This window comes from Somniosus microcephalus, unplaced genomic scaffold (genome assembly GCF_052327205.1).
Source record: "Somniosus microcephalus isolate GS21.2 unplaced genomic scaffold, FLI_Smic_1.0 unresolved_chr1, whole genome shotgun sequence".
Taxonomy (NCBI): Eukaryota; Metazoa; Chordata; class Chondrichthyes; order Squaliformes; family Somniosidae; genus Somniosus; species Somniosus microcephalus.
The window spans coordinates 58229807-58244812 of NW_028225179.1; the positions used below are offsets into that span (position 1 = coordinate 58229807).

Sequence of the window (15006 nt, forward strand, 5' to 3'; positions counted from 1 at the left end):
CCCCCCTCCCCCACCGTCTCTCTCTCCCCCTCCCGCCACCCTCTCTATCTCCCCCTCCCCCCAACCTCTCCCTCCCTTCCCCCCTCCCTCTCCCTTCCCCCCACCCTCTCTTTCTCCCCCCTCTGCCACACCCTCTCTCTCCCCCCCTCCCCCCACTCTTTCCCTCTCCCCCCTCCCCCACCCTCTCTCTCACCCCACTCCTCCCCACCCTCTCTCTCACCCCCCTCCCCCACCCTCTCTCTCTCCCCAATCACCCCAACCTGGGAAAGACTCTCTATCAATGCCAGATCTTTCCTTTCTGTGTCTCTGGTCTCAGATAGCGGGTGTGGTGGGCTCCATTCTGAGGAACACCCCTTGGGCTGCCCTTCAGGACAAAGAGTGAGTCTGTACAGGTCGGGGAAGTGGGAGCGGTGTGGAGTTTCATTCAGTATAAAAGAGTTAATGTTCATGTATGGTCCAGAGTCAGTCCCAGTAAAACAGACAGATTCAGCTTCAAATTTTCTCATTGTTCTCCTTCCCTCTGTGTACAGAACCATCAATCAATTCATTCTTCATTTTGCATTTTAGAGTTACTCTACGGGTGTGAAGATGGTGTGTATCGTCAGGACGACTGCAACAGAGACGAGGTATCTGTTGCATCAGCAATCCCTCTCCCTGGGTTCCAATGCTGCAGACTGAAACAGTGAAAGGTCCAGTGACTGATTCCCACCAGCCCGTGCTCACCACGTTCTCACTGAATGATCCCCTCCTTCGCAGGAAGCAGGCTCTGTTTGATTGTTTAGGTCCTGTCTCCCCTGACCCTGTATTACTGCTCTCAGAATAATGGGCTGTACTCAGAAATAAAACTTACTGCATTGATCGCAGCTTCACATCCGTGTCTTGTTTCTCTTTATGATCAGTGTGTCCGAGGGCAAGGGGTCTGGGGTGGAATTCTCAGGAAAAGGAAAGAGGAAACCGCTGCAGGGAATCTCTGCGAGTGTCTAATAACACATTCAGAAAGGTACTGAGGTAAGACCGGTGTCCCAGAGTGTCAGCACTCTGACCATTCAGGGTTCAGGATATCTCAGTTGAACGGGTTTGTTCAGTCAGATTGGAAGCGGACATACTTTGCATCAGAACCGCAGGCTGAGGGGACAGTGCAGAGGGAGCTTTATTCTGTATCTAACTCACGCTGTACCTGCCCTGGGAGTGTTTGATGGTACAGTGCAGAGGGAGCTTTACACTGTATCTAACCCGGACTATATCTACCCCTGGGAGTGTTTGATGGGACAGTGTAGAGGGAGCTTTACTCTGTATCTAACCTGTGCTATATCTACCCCTGGGAGTGTTTGATGGGACAGTGCAGAGGGAGCTTTACTCTGTGTCTAACCCATGCTATATCTACCCCTGGGAATGTTTGATGGGACAGTGCAGAGCAGGGGTGGGCTATTCTTTGGGCTGGAGGGCCGGTTAACAGGTTTTGTTGAGCTGTTGAGGGCCGCACACCAATGTTCCCCTGAAGGTGCGTGGCCGCGGACCAATGGCGAGGTCATGTGCAGGCTGCTAACCAGCTCCTGCCGCTGGAAGAGAAACTGCAAATTTATAGGGACCGCGCACAAAAATAATTAGAGAGAACTTTGCCGCACAAACAAAATGAATTGTGTTCACCACAGCTGCCATTAAAATTCCTCCTGGCACTTATTGTATAAAGAATCCTCCATGTTGTTTCGACACTGACTAAAAATAACAACACTTATGAACAGACTAACCAACATGATGCAGGTTCACGAGTCACTTTGAAAAGTGCTCGGTCTGTTTATTCCAAATGGTTTCAATTCATTCTTATAGTGAAAAATGAGAGATCGACTCTGCTTCCACAGGCGATTATAACCATGGTATAAGGCGGAATCAACGATAAAGTCAATGATACAACCTGTAAAAATTGCACATGAACGTGCTACTTTGATGCTTTTGAAAACATCAGTGAGAAATAATTAGGTGACTCGGAAAATGATTTAATCCACAATTTGTGCCCCAGGTCAGCCATCAAATTGGGCTTGTTCATTGTCAACGTGCGATCACTCCTGAGAAAATCCAAGACGCTGATAGAGTTTGTGGATTTTCACTTGGGAATGGCCACAAGTAATGCACCATTATAATGTACATTTCATCCCCGAGTGCTATTTATTACTGGGACTGGCTAATGACATCAATCTATACAACCCTCTTTCTCTCGCGCTCTCTTTTTCTCTCTCATTGTCTCACTTTCTCTCTATCTGTCTCTCTCTCTCTGCCCCCTTTCTCTACGTAGGATTACATAGGATATACAGCACAGAAACAGGCCATTCGACCCAACCAGCTGTGCTGGCATTTATGCTGCACTCTAGCCTCCTCCCGCTTTTCCTCATCTAACTCTATCAACATAACCCTCTAATCCCTTCTCCCTCATCGGCTTATCTACCCTGTGCTTAAATACACCGATATTATTCGATTCAACCAATCCTTGTGGTAGCAAGTTCCACATTCTTACCACTCTTATCTCTCACTGTCTCACTTCCTCTCTTCCTTCCCCTCCCTCTCTGTATCTCCATTTATCTCTATCTCTCTCTCTCTGCCCCGCATCTCTCGCACCCATTCTTTCTCTGTCCTCTATCTGTCTTTCTGTGTCTTTGTGTTTCTCTTTCTGTCTCCTCTCTAATCCCCATCTCTCTCTCTGACACTATCCCTCTGTCCTTCCATCTTCTTTATCTTTCTCTCTCGCTTGTCTCTGTCTCTCTTTCGCTGTCTTTCTACCTATCTCTATTTTTCACCCCATCAGTCTGTCGCTCTTTCTCCTTCTGTCTTTCTTTCTGTATCTCTCCCTGCCTTTCTCTCTCTGCTGTGTGATTCTTTCTCTCCCTCTGTTCTCTGTCTCGCTCCCCTTCTCTCTCTTTTATCTCACTCTCTCTCTGTCTCTTCCTCACTCTCATCTCTCTTTATATTTCCCTCACCCTCTCATTCTCTGTCTCTCTGCTTTAGTCTCACTGTCTCTTTCTCTCAGTCTCACTGTCTCTATCTCAGTCTTTCTCTCTTTCCCCCTTTCTGTCTCTCCCCTCTCTATATTTTCCTCACTTGCATTCTTTCTCTGCCTCTCTGTTTTTTTCTAACTGTCACTTTTTGTCTCACCTGAGCTCTCTCTTTCTGCCCATCTCTCTCTCTTCCGTCTCACTCTGCTCTCTATCTCTGTGCATCTCTTGCTCTCTCCCTCTCTCTTGTCTCTGTCTCTCTCTCACTATCCCTATGTCCCTCTGTCCCTTCAACTTGTCTACCTTTCTCTCCCTCTGCCTCTGACCCTCCCTTAGTCTCTTTAATTCTGTACCTCTCTCCCTGTAATTATCTCTCATTTTGTTCCCACCCTGTCACTCTATCACTGTCTGTCTTTGCCACCCTCTCTCTGTCACTCTCTCTAAGTCTCCACCACTATCTCTCCCTCTTCTCTCTCAGCTCTCTGATTCTATTTCTGCTCCAACTCGTTGTTTCTCTCTCCTTATGTCACTCTGTCTCACTCTCTGTCGCTCTCGCAGCCTTGATTTCTCTCTTTCTGACTCACTGTCTCGGTCTCTCCATATCTCTCCTCTGTCTCTTTCTGTCTTTCTCTATCTGTCTCTGTTTTTATGTCTCTCACTCCTTCACTCTCTCTCAGTTTCTGTGTTTTTCTGTCTCTCTCACTTTCTCTCACTCTGTCTCCCTCTCTGTCTCTTTCTATCACTCCTGGTCAGCAGTGCTCCCTGCTGGTAGGTGCTGACACTGAGTGCCTGGGCTGACACAGGAGATCAGACCCTTGGGGTGAGGTTCCAGTGATGCAGCTAGGTTCTCTGAATCCCGACCCTCAGCGACAGACCTGTGGAGGGTGAGGGGGGAGACAGAAAGGAGAGAGCAATGTAAATTAATCACTGATGTTTCCAGAGTTACTGTTAAAAGGGGAGGGTCAATGCTGGCTGTATTTCACCAACAGGCCTCCAGGGGGAGAGGGGAAGTTTTAGGCAATGGCGCCACCTCCTGGTAGCAGAGAGTATTACACCTCAGTATTCCTAGAATGATACAGCACAGGAGCAGGCGGCTATTCGGCCCATCATGCATGTGCCGGCTCTTTGAAAGCGCTACCCAATTAGTCCCACTCCCCTGTTATTTCTTCAAAGTCCTGGAACAAGTATTTTGAAATGAGATGATATCGATTGATAGGCACATGCTGGTTTAAATGATGAATATGTTGTGTAAATGTGGCAGCTTTCAATTGCATGAAAGCTACTTTAAATAGGCACAAAACTTTAATAGATCCACGGTTTAAAATTATTCATCCACTGTTTAAAGTTACACTTGTTTTCTGAAATTTTAAATATACCATTTCAATACATAGATATATTGCATTAAAGTACACACAAAAATATATATATGTTCCACTAATAATGTTAGCATTTAAATACAATATTGCAGGAATATGCTATTATAAATTGATGGGATTGAGGGCCGATAAATCCCCAGGGCCTGATAATCTACATCCTAGTGTACTTAAGGAAGTGGCCCTAGAAATAGTAGATGTATTGCTGGTCATCTTCCAAAATTCGATAGAATCTGGAACAGTACCCATGGATTGGCGGGTAGCTAATGTTAACCCACTGTTCAAAAAGGGTGGTAGAGAGAAAACGGTAAGCCTGACATCGATAGTGGGGAAAATGCTGGAATCCATTGTAAAGGATGTAACAGCAGGGCACTTGGAAAAAGGTGACCGGATCGGACAAAGTCAACATGGCTTTACAAAAGTTAAATCGTGCTTGACTAATCTACTGGAATTTTTTGAGGATGTAACTGGTAAAATAGATAAGGGAGAAGCAGTGGATGTGGTGTATTAGGATTTTCAAAAGGCACATGGGATTGGGGGCAAGGTATTGACTTGGATAGACAACTGGTTGGCAGACAGAAAGCAAAGAGTTGGAATAAACGGCTCTTTTTCTGAGTGGCAGGCAGTGACTAGTGGGGTACCGCAGGGATCTGCCCTTGGACCCCAACTATTCACCATATATATTAATGACCTGGACGAGGGAACTAGATGTAATATCTCCAAGTTTGCAGACAACACAGAGCTGGGTGGGCGTGTGTGCTGTGAGGAGGATGCCGAGAAACTCCAGTATGATTTGGACAGGTTGGGTGATTGGGCAGAAGCATGGCAGATGCAATATAACGTGGATAAATGCGAGGTTATCCACTTTGGTGTCAAAAACAAGAAGGCAGATTATTATCTAAATGTCAATAGATTGGGAGAAGGGGAAGTGCAATGAGACCTGGGCGTCTTGTGCACCAGTCGCTGAAAGTAAGCATGCAGGTGCAGCAGTCGGCTACGAAGGCAAATGGTATGTTGGCCTTTGTAGCGAAAGGTTTTGAGTACAGGAACAAGGATGTCTTGCTGTAGTTGTACAGGGCCTTCGTGAGGCCACATCTTGAGTATTGTGTGCAGTTTTGGTCGCCTTATCTGAGGATGGATGTTCTTGCCATGGAGGGAGTGCAGCGAAGATTCACCAGACTGATACCTGTGATGGCAGGAATGATGTATGAGGAGAGATTGCTTCGATTGGGCTTGTACTCGCTGGAGTTTAGAAGAATGAGAGGGGATCTCATCGAAACTTACAAAATTCTGTCATGCCTGGACAGACTAGATGCAGGAAGGATGTTCCCGATGGTCGGGGAGTCCAGAACCAGGGGTCACAGTCTAAGGATAAGTGGTAAGCCATTTAGGACAGAGATGAGGAGGAATTTCTTCACCCAGAGAGTGGTGAACCTGTGGAATTCTCTGGCAAAGACGGCAGTAGAGGCCAACGTAATAAATACATTCAAGAAGGAGTTGGATATATTTCTTAAGGCTAAATGGATTGAGGGATATGGAGAGAAGGCAGGAACAGGGTACTTTATTTGGATGATCAGCCATGATCACATTGATTGGCGGAGCAGGCTCGAGGGGCCGAATGTCCTACTCCTGCTCCTATCTTCTATGTTTCTATGTTTCTATGTTGAGAGATATGTATAGCCGGTTGCATTGTACACATGTTGCCTTAAGTTATATGCATGTAGCTGGAATTTATATTTCTAATCTTGTGAGTTACAGATAAGCCAATGTATTCATACTTAATGTTTTAAGTTGTTTAAATGCTGATTTGAAGTGTACACATAAAATATTATGCTGTGGATACTTAATTGAACTCTCTCATTGGTATACACACCTATCAACAACATCAGCTTACATTTATACATCACCTGTAATGCAGTAAAACATCACAAAGCACATCACGGGAGCGATTATAAAACAAAATTTAACACCAAGCCACATACTGAGATATTAGGACAGGTGATCGGAAGCTTGTTCAAAGAGGCAGGTTTTAAGGAGCACCTTAAAGGAGGTACTGTTCCCCTCACATTCAAACGTGCTGTCATCTCCCCCTTTTCAAATAATCCATTCTTGAGCCCTCTGTTCCTGCAAACTATGGCCCCATCCCCAACCTCTGTTTCCTTTCCAAAATCCTTGAGTGTGGTCGCCTCCCAAATCCATGCCCATCTTTCCTGCAACTCCATGTTTGAAATACTCCAATCAGGCTTCAACCCCTGCCACAGTCCTGAAATGTCCGATGTCAAAGTCACAAATTACATCCAATGTGACTGTGAGCATGTAAAACTGCCCCTCCTCATCTTTCTCGACCTGTCTGTAGCCTTTGGCATGGTTGACCACTCCATCCTCCTCCAAAGCCTCTCCTCTGTCATCCAGCCGAATGTGGCTGCACTCACCTGGTTCCACTCTTATCTATCTAATCATAACCAGAGAATTGCCTGCAATGTCTTCTATTCCTGCCCCCACACTCTGCTGCCAGTGTCCTAACTCACACCAAGTCCCGTTCTCCCATCATCCCTGCGCTCACTGAATTACATTGGATCCCGGTCCAGGTCCCTTCATTTTAAAATTCTCATCCTTGTTTTCAAACCTCTTCATGCCCTCGCCCCTTCCTATCTCTGTAACCTCCACCAGACCTACAATACTTCGAGATATCTGCGCTACTCTAATTATGGCTCCTTGCACATCCTTGATTTTCATCGGTCCACCATTGGCAGCTGTACCAACATCTGCGGAGGCCCTACGCTCTGGAATTCCCTCCCTAGACCTCTGTCTTTTTATTTCTTCCCCTTTTCCCCCATTTATTTACCCCTTCCTCTCTCCTGCATTCGTGCTATCTCTCACCTTCTGACTTTCCGCATTCCGGTTCCCGCTTTAATAATCATCACAGAAATATAGTTGCAAAAGTATAGTTCTCAGCGCGGCTCTGTTTTAAGAGCGATAGCAAAATACTGTGGATGCTGGATATCCGAAATGACAACAGAAACCGTTGGAAAAACTCAGCAGGCCAGGCAGCATTGGTGGAGAGCGAAACATAATCAATGTTTCAGGTCAGGACCTTTCGTCAGAACTGGAAAAAAGCAGGAAATGTAAAGTAGGTATAGGGACAGGGAAAAGGGGGAAGGGATGACAGAACAAAAGGGAAGGTCAGTGATACGATAGGAAGCAGGATAGATTAAGAGACATTGATAGACATTAAGAGATTTTCAAGGCAAGGGGAGGTGGTAATGGGACAGGTTAAGGAACAAAGAGTGGCGCTAGATGAGGTGCGAATTGCGTTGGCAGAATGAAGGACAGCTGAAGGGAGGGGGGAAAAAAGAGAAAGAAATGTGGTGCCAAACAAAAAGTGTGGTTAAAAAAAGGAAGAAAATATATATATGTGTTAGGGGCCGCCGAGGTTATGATCTGAACTTGTTGAACTCTATGTTGAGTCCTGTAGGGGGGCAACTTTTTCGGGGTTTATGGTAATTACTTGGTCAGCAGCCTTTGCCTGCACTGTGACCAATTCCAATCTTTTACCTGGTTTACATTAATTCACCTGGTCAGGCAGCCTTTTGCCACAGCACCTCTGACCAATCCCAAACAGCGGTTTCGAATCGCTAAACCCCACCTTCCAGTTCTAACTGGAGGAATTTATAATTAATGATATATTAAAAACGAACAACTGGTCTGGCTGTGAGAAAGTCAAACTTTATTAAACTAAAGAAAACTACACCACACGATTACAGTAATCACTGTAAAATTGCTTAAATGGGGGAATGCAGATGGCAAAAATGAGCGATAATGGCTACAATGTTAATTAAACATTCTTAGCAATTTCCCTTAAATTGCCGCCCCTTTAACTCCTTACTAGATTGCCTTGCTGAGGAGTCAGAAACCAAGGAAAAAATAAGAGAGAGAGAGAGCTTCTGAGAAGCTATCTTTATATCCTGTGAGCTCCTGCTGTTTGGTGCTGAAAAGGTCTGTGTGCAAATTCGCACTGAATAGTTTGAATACACAAGAGAAAGGCCATGATTGGCTGATTCAAATAAAGCTTGGAGTCGTTTGAATGTGTCTTCATTCTGAGGCTGAAATGTTCCCGCCCACATCCAAGTTCCTCTGGCGAAAACAAAAGGAATACAACTGCCCTATTGTCTGAGTAATGGGTGATTTAAACCCATTCAATTCAAAACTGTTCCCTTTCACCCCTGGGTGTCTTTTCCGTAGTTTCAGTGCGTTCTCATTGTGTGCTGGGCTTTGAATGGAGTTGGATTATTATGTAAACATAAACCCATTCATTGTGGTCACTGAAACTGCAGTCTCAAGTGGTTTAATACCTTATGTCAACATCCTGCAATTTCCTGTAAACAAACATTGCCTCTGTAGGGAAGGGAAACTCCCTGGTTTTGATTGACAGAATCTGACTGCCACTGCTTGATCCTCCCACTTTCACAGCCATCCACGAGCTGCTTTTGACCTTGGCCATGCTTTCTGACGGCCATTTTTAAACCCCTTGCAATTTACCAAACTCAAGGGAACAATTTTATTAATAAAATGTACCGACTTAAAGTGTGCGAATTTTTCCACGAAGTTCCTCGATTCCGGTGTTGTCCACATGCTGCCCTGCCAACGAGCTTTTCAATGCAGCCATTTTTCAGTTCTGGGTATGTTTTAAAACATTGTCCAACCCAGAGACAATTTCAATTCCACGAGTCTTCATCCATGATATAGATTAATATCTCCAGCATCTTCGGGGCTGAGGGATTTTGCGAACCCCTATATTCCACACTTTGGATACTTCCAACTTGCTTGCAGTATCCACTTGAGGAAAGTGAGCAAAACTTTCTCACTCCCGACAAACTACCATCCCCTGTATTTGCCTATAGCTACCTACCACTGATCCCCCGACCCATCCAATCACCTCAAATTCGAGAAAAACCATGGTACGGCAGGCAGCTACAGATACATCAATTACAAAATGTTACAACAAGGGGTCTCATAACCCTGCACCACTTGTTACATTATAACATATTACAAAATGTTGCAATCTTGGTTATACAATGTAATGAAAATGATCCCAAGCACGGAGAGGTCCTATGCATCTGCACAGCTTGGAACTGTAAAACAAAATACAAAAATCTCCATTAAACATATGAAACAAAATGCTGAAATAAACCCCGACCATCATGTGCCAATGATGGGTTGTGAAAATTCGAGTGGGTATTGCTCCTCCCACCCGGGCAGTAAATGCTCCTTCCACCCTGTGGTGATTATTCTTTATGTTTAGTAAGAAGTATTGTGATTGGTTGTTTGTTTCCTGCCTTGGGATATATGCTGTAATCTCATTGGTAGTTGATGTCATGTGATTTGTGGTGGCCATCTTAAATTCAGTTCTTTCCAGCCTTTAGTTGGGATTGGGTGTTGAAAGATGTGCTACAGGATTTTTAAGTTAATAAAGCCTAGATTAGAAAGGCAAATCTATTCTTTATTTCTATTTATTAACTTTATGTCAGAATGGAGCGATATCCTCAACCAGAATGATTTAATGCTGAACCTAATTCTGCAGGAGTGGATGATAAATGGAAACACTGGTATTGTACATTTAAAATCTTTTTGGGCGTGTTGGATCAAGAGTCTCCAAATAAGCTGAATATGCTGATCAACTACATTGCTCCGGATGTGTATAAGTATATTTTGGACTGTAAAACTTACGAAGTGGCTATTTCTACATTGGAAAAGATTTTTGTTAAACCAAAGAATGAGCTATTTGCACATCACCTTCTATCTGCCCATAGGCAGCAGGTGGGAGAATCTTTGGATACTTATTTACAAGCACTTCAGTGCCTTAGTGTTAACTGTAATTATAAGGCCATGACGGCTGAAGAATACAAGGAAGAATCGGTACGGGATGCTTTTATTAATGGATTACTGTCTAGATCAATTCATCAGCGGTTGTTAGAAAATAAGACTTTGGATCTTAAGAGTGCTTTTGAGCAAGCTTCTACATTGGATGTGGCTCAGAGAAGTTCGGATTCTTATGCTCTTTTTAATCGGCCTGTGACTGTGGTTTCGGCAGTTCCGGATGAAAAGGAGTTATGTGGACTTAATAGGAGTGGTATACTAGATTCTGAAACAGTTTCTACTTCAGCAGCTGTTGCCTCTAGGATTCAGAAGTGTTATTTTTGTGGGAACGTCCGGCACCCTCGTCTGAAGTGTCCGGCTCGGGAGGCTGTGTGTAGTAAATGCGGCAAGAGAGGTCATTATGCATGTGTGTGTAAATCATCAGGTTCAATTACCTCCTCTGTGACTATTCAGCCTTTAGATAGGGCGTTTATTGCATCAATTTCTGCTGCATTTGCTCATGGCCTAAACAAAGCTATAGTTACGGCCCAAGTTAATGGGTTGGAAGTGAAGGCCCTTATAGATACGGGCAGTACTGAGAGTTTTATAAGTCTTCAGTTTGCAAAGGAGAAGCACTTGAAAATTTCGCCTGTTTCCTATCAGGTGTGTATGGCTCAGACGACTCTCACTTCACAAGTAGTTGGTTGTTGCCTTGTGAAATTGATTCTTCCAGGTAATACGTATACTGATATATGCCTATCTGTTTTGCCTAATCTCTGTGCGGATATTTTGATTGGTCATGATGTGCTTCAGTTACACGAGTCTCTCAGTCTTTCATTTGGAGGGACTACGTCACCTTTATCTATTTGTGGATTAACCTCTTTATCCATTTCTCCATTATCACTTTTTTCCAATTTGATGCCGGATTGTAAGCCAATTGCTACCAAGTCAAGAAGTTATAGCAGTCAGGATAGAGAATTTATTAATTCTGAAGTTCAACATCTCTTATTGGAAGGAATCATTGAACCTAGTTGTTCGCCTTGGCGGGCACAGGTAATTGTCACGACTAATGAGAGACATAAGAAACGAATGGTGATAGACTATTCCCAAACTATTAATAGGTATACTCAATTAGATACGTACCCTTTGCCTAAGATTGATGAGCTTATCAATAAAGTATCTCAGTATAAGGTTTTTAGCACTATTGACCTAAAGAGTGCTTATCATCAGATTCCTATTGTTAAGAAGGATCAACCATATACGCCCTTTGAGGCTGGTGGAAAGCTGTATCAGTTTTGCCGAATACCATTTGGTGTTACTAATGGTGTTGCTTGTTTTCAACGGGCAATGGATGCTTTTATAAGTGATAACTCTCTCTCTGACACCTTTTCATACTTAGATGACATCACGGTGTGTGGCAAATCAAGGGTGGAGCATGATTCTAATTTAGAAAGATTCCTTCAAGCTGTGGAAAAAGTTAGTTTAACTTTCAATAAAGAGAAGTGTACCTTTTCGACCAATGAGGTAAATCTACTGGGGTACATTATCTCAGGAAATAAGATTAAACCAGACCCAGAACGTCTGCGACAATTGATTGATTTACCTTGTCCTACTAATTCTAAGGCTTTGCAACGAGTTGTTGGACTGTTTTCTTACTATTCTAATTGGATTGCAAATTTTTCACAGAAGATCCGGCCTCTTATTCGGGTTACGACATATCCTCTATCTTGGGAGGCCAGGACGTGTTTTGATCATTTTAAAAAGGATATCCTTGGAGCAGTTGTGCATTCTATTGATGAGCAGGTTCCTTTTGTGATTGAGATGGACGCTTCTGATTTTGAAATTGGGGCTACTCTGAACCAAAATGGAAGACCTGTGGCCTTTTTCTCACGTATCTTGAACAATAGTGAAAAAAGGCATTCTTCAATAGAGAAAGAGGCGTATGCAATAGTAGAAGCACTGCGTAAATGGAGACATTATTTATCAGGGCGACATTTTACGTTGGTAACTGATCAAAAGTCTGTGTCCTTTATGTTTGATGTCAAACATTTTGGAAAGATTAAGAATGATAAAATAATGAGGTGGAGGATTGAGTTGGCATGTTACCATTTTGATATAGTTTATCATCCGGGGAAGGATAATGTTGCTGCTGATGCGCTGTCGAGGGCTTATTGTTCTGTGATTCACGGAGATACGCTTATTAATCTTCACAATGCCTTATGCCATCCTGGGGTTACGAGGATGATACACTTCGTACGCAGTAAGAATTTGCCCTTTTCAGTTGAAGACGTCAAGCGGATGACTTCATCATGTTCTATCTGTGCTCGGTGTAAACCGAATTTCTTTAAGCCTCAACGAGCTCATCTTATAAAGGCTACTTCTCCTTTTGAACGTTTGAGCGTCGATTTTAAGGGGCCTCTTCCTTCACCTACTCAAAACCGATATATATTTACTGTTGTGGATGAGTTTTCAAGGTTCCCTTTTGCTTTTCCTTGTGCTGATGTATCAGCTGCTACAGTTATCAAATGTCTGACTCAACTTTTTGTCATCTTTGGGATGCCTGCGTATATCCATTCGGATCAGGGAAGTTCTTTTATGTCTTCCCAGCTGAAGGAATACCTTCAGAGTCGAGGAATTTCTACTAGCAGAACTACCCCATATAATCCCCAGGGTAATTGACAGTGCGAACGATACAATGGGGTGATCTGGAAGGCAGTTATGTTGGCTTTGACATCTCGGAACCTTAAGAATACACAATGGGAAATGATACTGCCTGATGCCCTGCATTCCATTAGATCATTGCTTTCAACGGCTACTAATGTGACCCCCCATGAAAGGCTCTTTAACTATCCACGGAGATCTACTACGGGATATTCGGTACCTTCATGGCTTACTATGCAGGGATCTGTGCTGCTTCGACGCCATGTTAGTTTGTCAAAATATGATCCTTTAGTGGAGGAGGTGGAGCTGTTGGAGGCAAATTCCCAATATGCTCATATTCGATTCCAAGATGGGAAAGAAAGTACCGTTTCAATTAAAGACTTGGCTCCTTGTGGTGGCCAGCCCTCTTCTGAGGATATTAACAATAGTCATGATTCAGATAATGTGGATGCTGTTACAGATACTACGAATATTTCCAATCCGACTGCAGATAATTATACTTCTATTCGTCAGCCCTCGATGGATGTTCATGACCATCCCAGTTTACCCCCTGATGGGATTTCTAATCCGGTAACCGTTGAAAATCGGGATATGGATAGCCTTCCTGCAGAAGATACTTCTGTGTCTCCTGGTGTGGGAGGGCAAGGAATTTCACCAATGTTAAGAAGGTCGACACGAACAAGATATCCGGTCGACCGATTGAAAATGGACTTTTAAATTGATAGTAATGTTTTAAAATTGTTGAAATATTATATTATATTGTTTTAGTTGAGAGATACTTAATACGTATATGCAATGTTACTATTTGTTGTTGCTCACTTAGTATTGTGTCATGTTGAATAGTTTTATTTTGTCTGTGCATAGTTTTAGTTGTAAATAATTAATTATATATTGTAAAGGTTATTTAGGTTGGAGTATATTTTAAAAGGAGGGGTGAATGTGGTGATTATTTTTTATGTTTAGTAAGAAGTATTGTGATTGGTTGTTTGTTTCCTGCCTTGGGATATATGCTGTCATCTCATTGGTAGTTGATGTCATGTGATTTGTGGTGACCATCTTAAATTCAGTTCTTTCCAGCCTTTAGTTGGGACTGGGTGTTGAAAGATGTGCTACAGGATTTTTAATTTAATAAAGCCTAGATTAGAAAGGCAAATCTATTCTTTATTTCACCCCCACCCCTTTGAATGGTCTTAAACTTTTAAACCATGCAGAATGTATTTTACAGAACAGTCTGATCTGCCAGCTCCGAGCTGTTCCCTTGTCCCTTTGTGAAGGCGAGGTACCCCGCATGTTTCATAGACCGAGACCAGAGAGTATGGGATCGTGACTCCCAGTCCCTCCCCCTCCCATCTTCCCTCGACTGGCTGGAGAGAATGATGGGTGCCTGTGTGACAGCTCTCACTGGCCCCACACTCAAACTTGGATCCCAGATCCAGCCACCCAGTCATCCTTCCCAGCCACACTTACGCTTCAACTTTGCCCGTGGGCTCCGGGTGAGTTCCTCCTTTCCCCGAACGCATCCACGTGACTCTTAGGTCTCCCCCTCCCCTTTACAATCATTCCCAGGCCATCAACATCCACTCGTGGGGAACGCATCCCTACCTGACCAGGCACCCGTGCTTCCCCACCATGACTCCTCAATAGCGAGGTCTCCCGCAAGCAAAATTCGGTCAGGATAGTGCTGGCTTGGGGCCATGTCCCACCCAGCTGGGGCCATCTCTTCAATGTAGGATGAGTCGGCAAGTTCCTCCGAACCACGACCGGTTTCTCCCGAAGGTCGCTGCGCGGTCTCCTCCTGGATTCGTCCAGTGGCGAGGTGATCCCCAACATTCTGTATCCATATTTTCATTCGATGCCCAGCTCAGGCTGGGCGAACAGGGCTGCTCCTTGGTCCACTCTCCTGTAAAAGAACTTAAAAGGACATGCAGCCAGGTCTCTCATGGACCTGCTGCCTTAGGTGGAGACATGGTCGGGTCCCTCGACCTTGGACCAAAATAAAAGCATTTGGGCACACTTACAAACTTAAACTCAAAACTACTAGTTATATCAAAACTTAAAATTCAAACACCTTAAAAACAAGCTATAACATTGGTTACTTAACACAAAGCTATATTGCAAGTGCCGCACATCTA

At 43.9% G+C, this 15006-nt stretch overlaps 1 pseudogene; it reads left to right on the plus strand.

The window, feature by feature from the left end:
* Positions 1 to 588: 588 nt before the first annotated feature.
* The window catches only part of LOC147095344 (uncharacterized), a 30348-nt pseudogene continuing 15930 nt past the window's right edge, over positions 589 to 15006 (plus strand).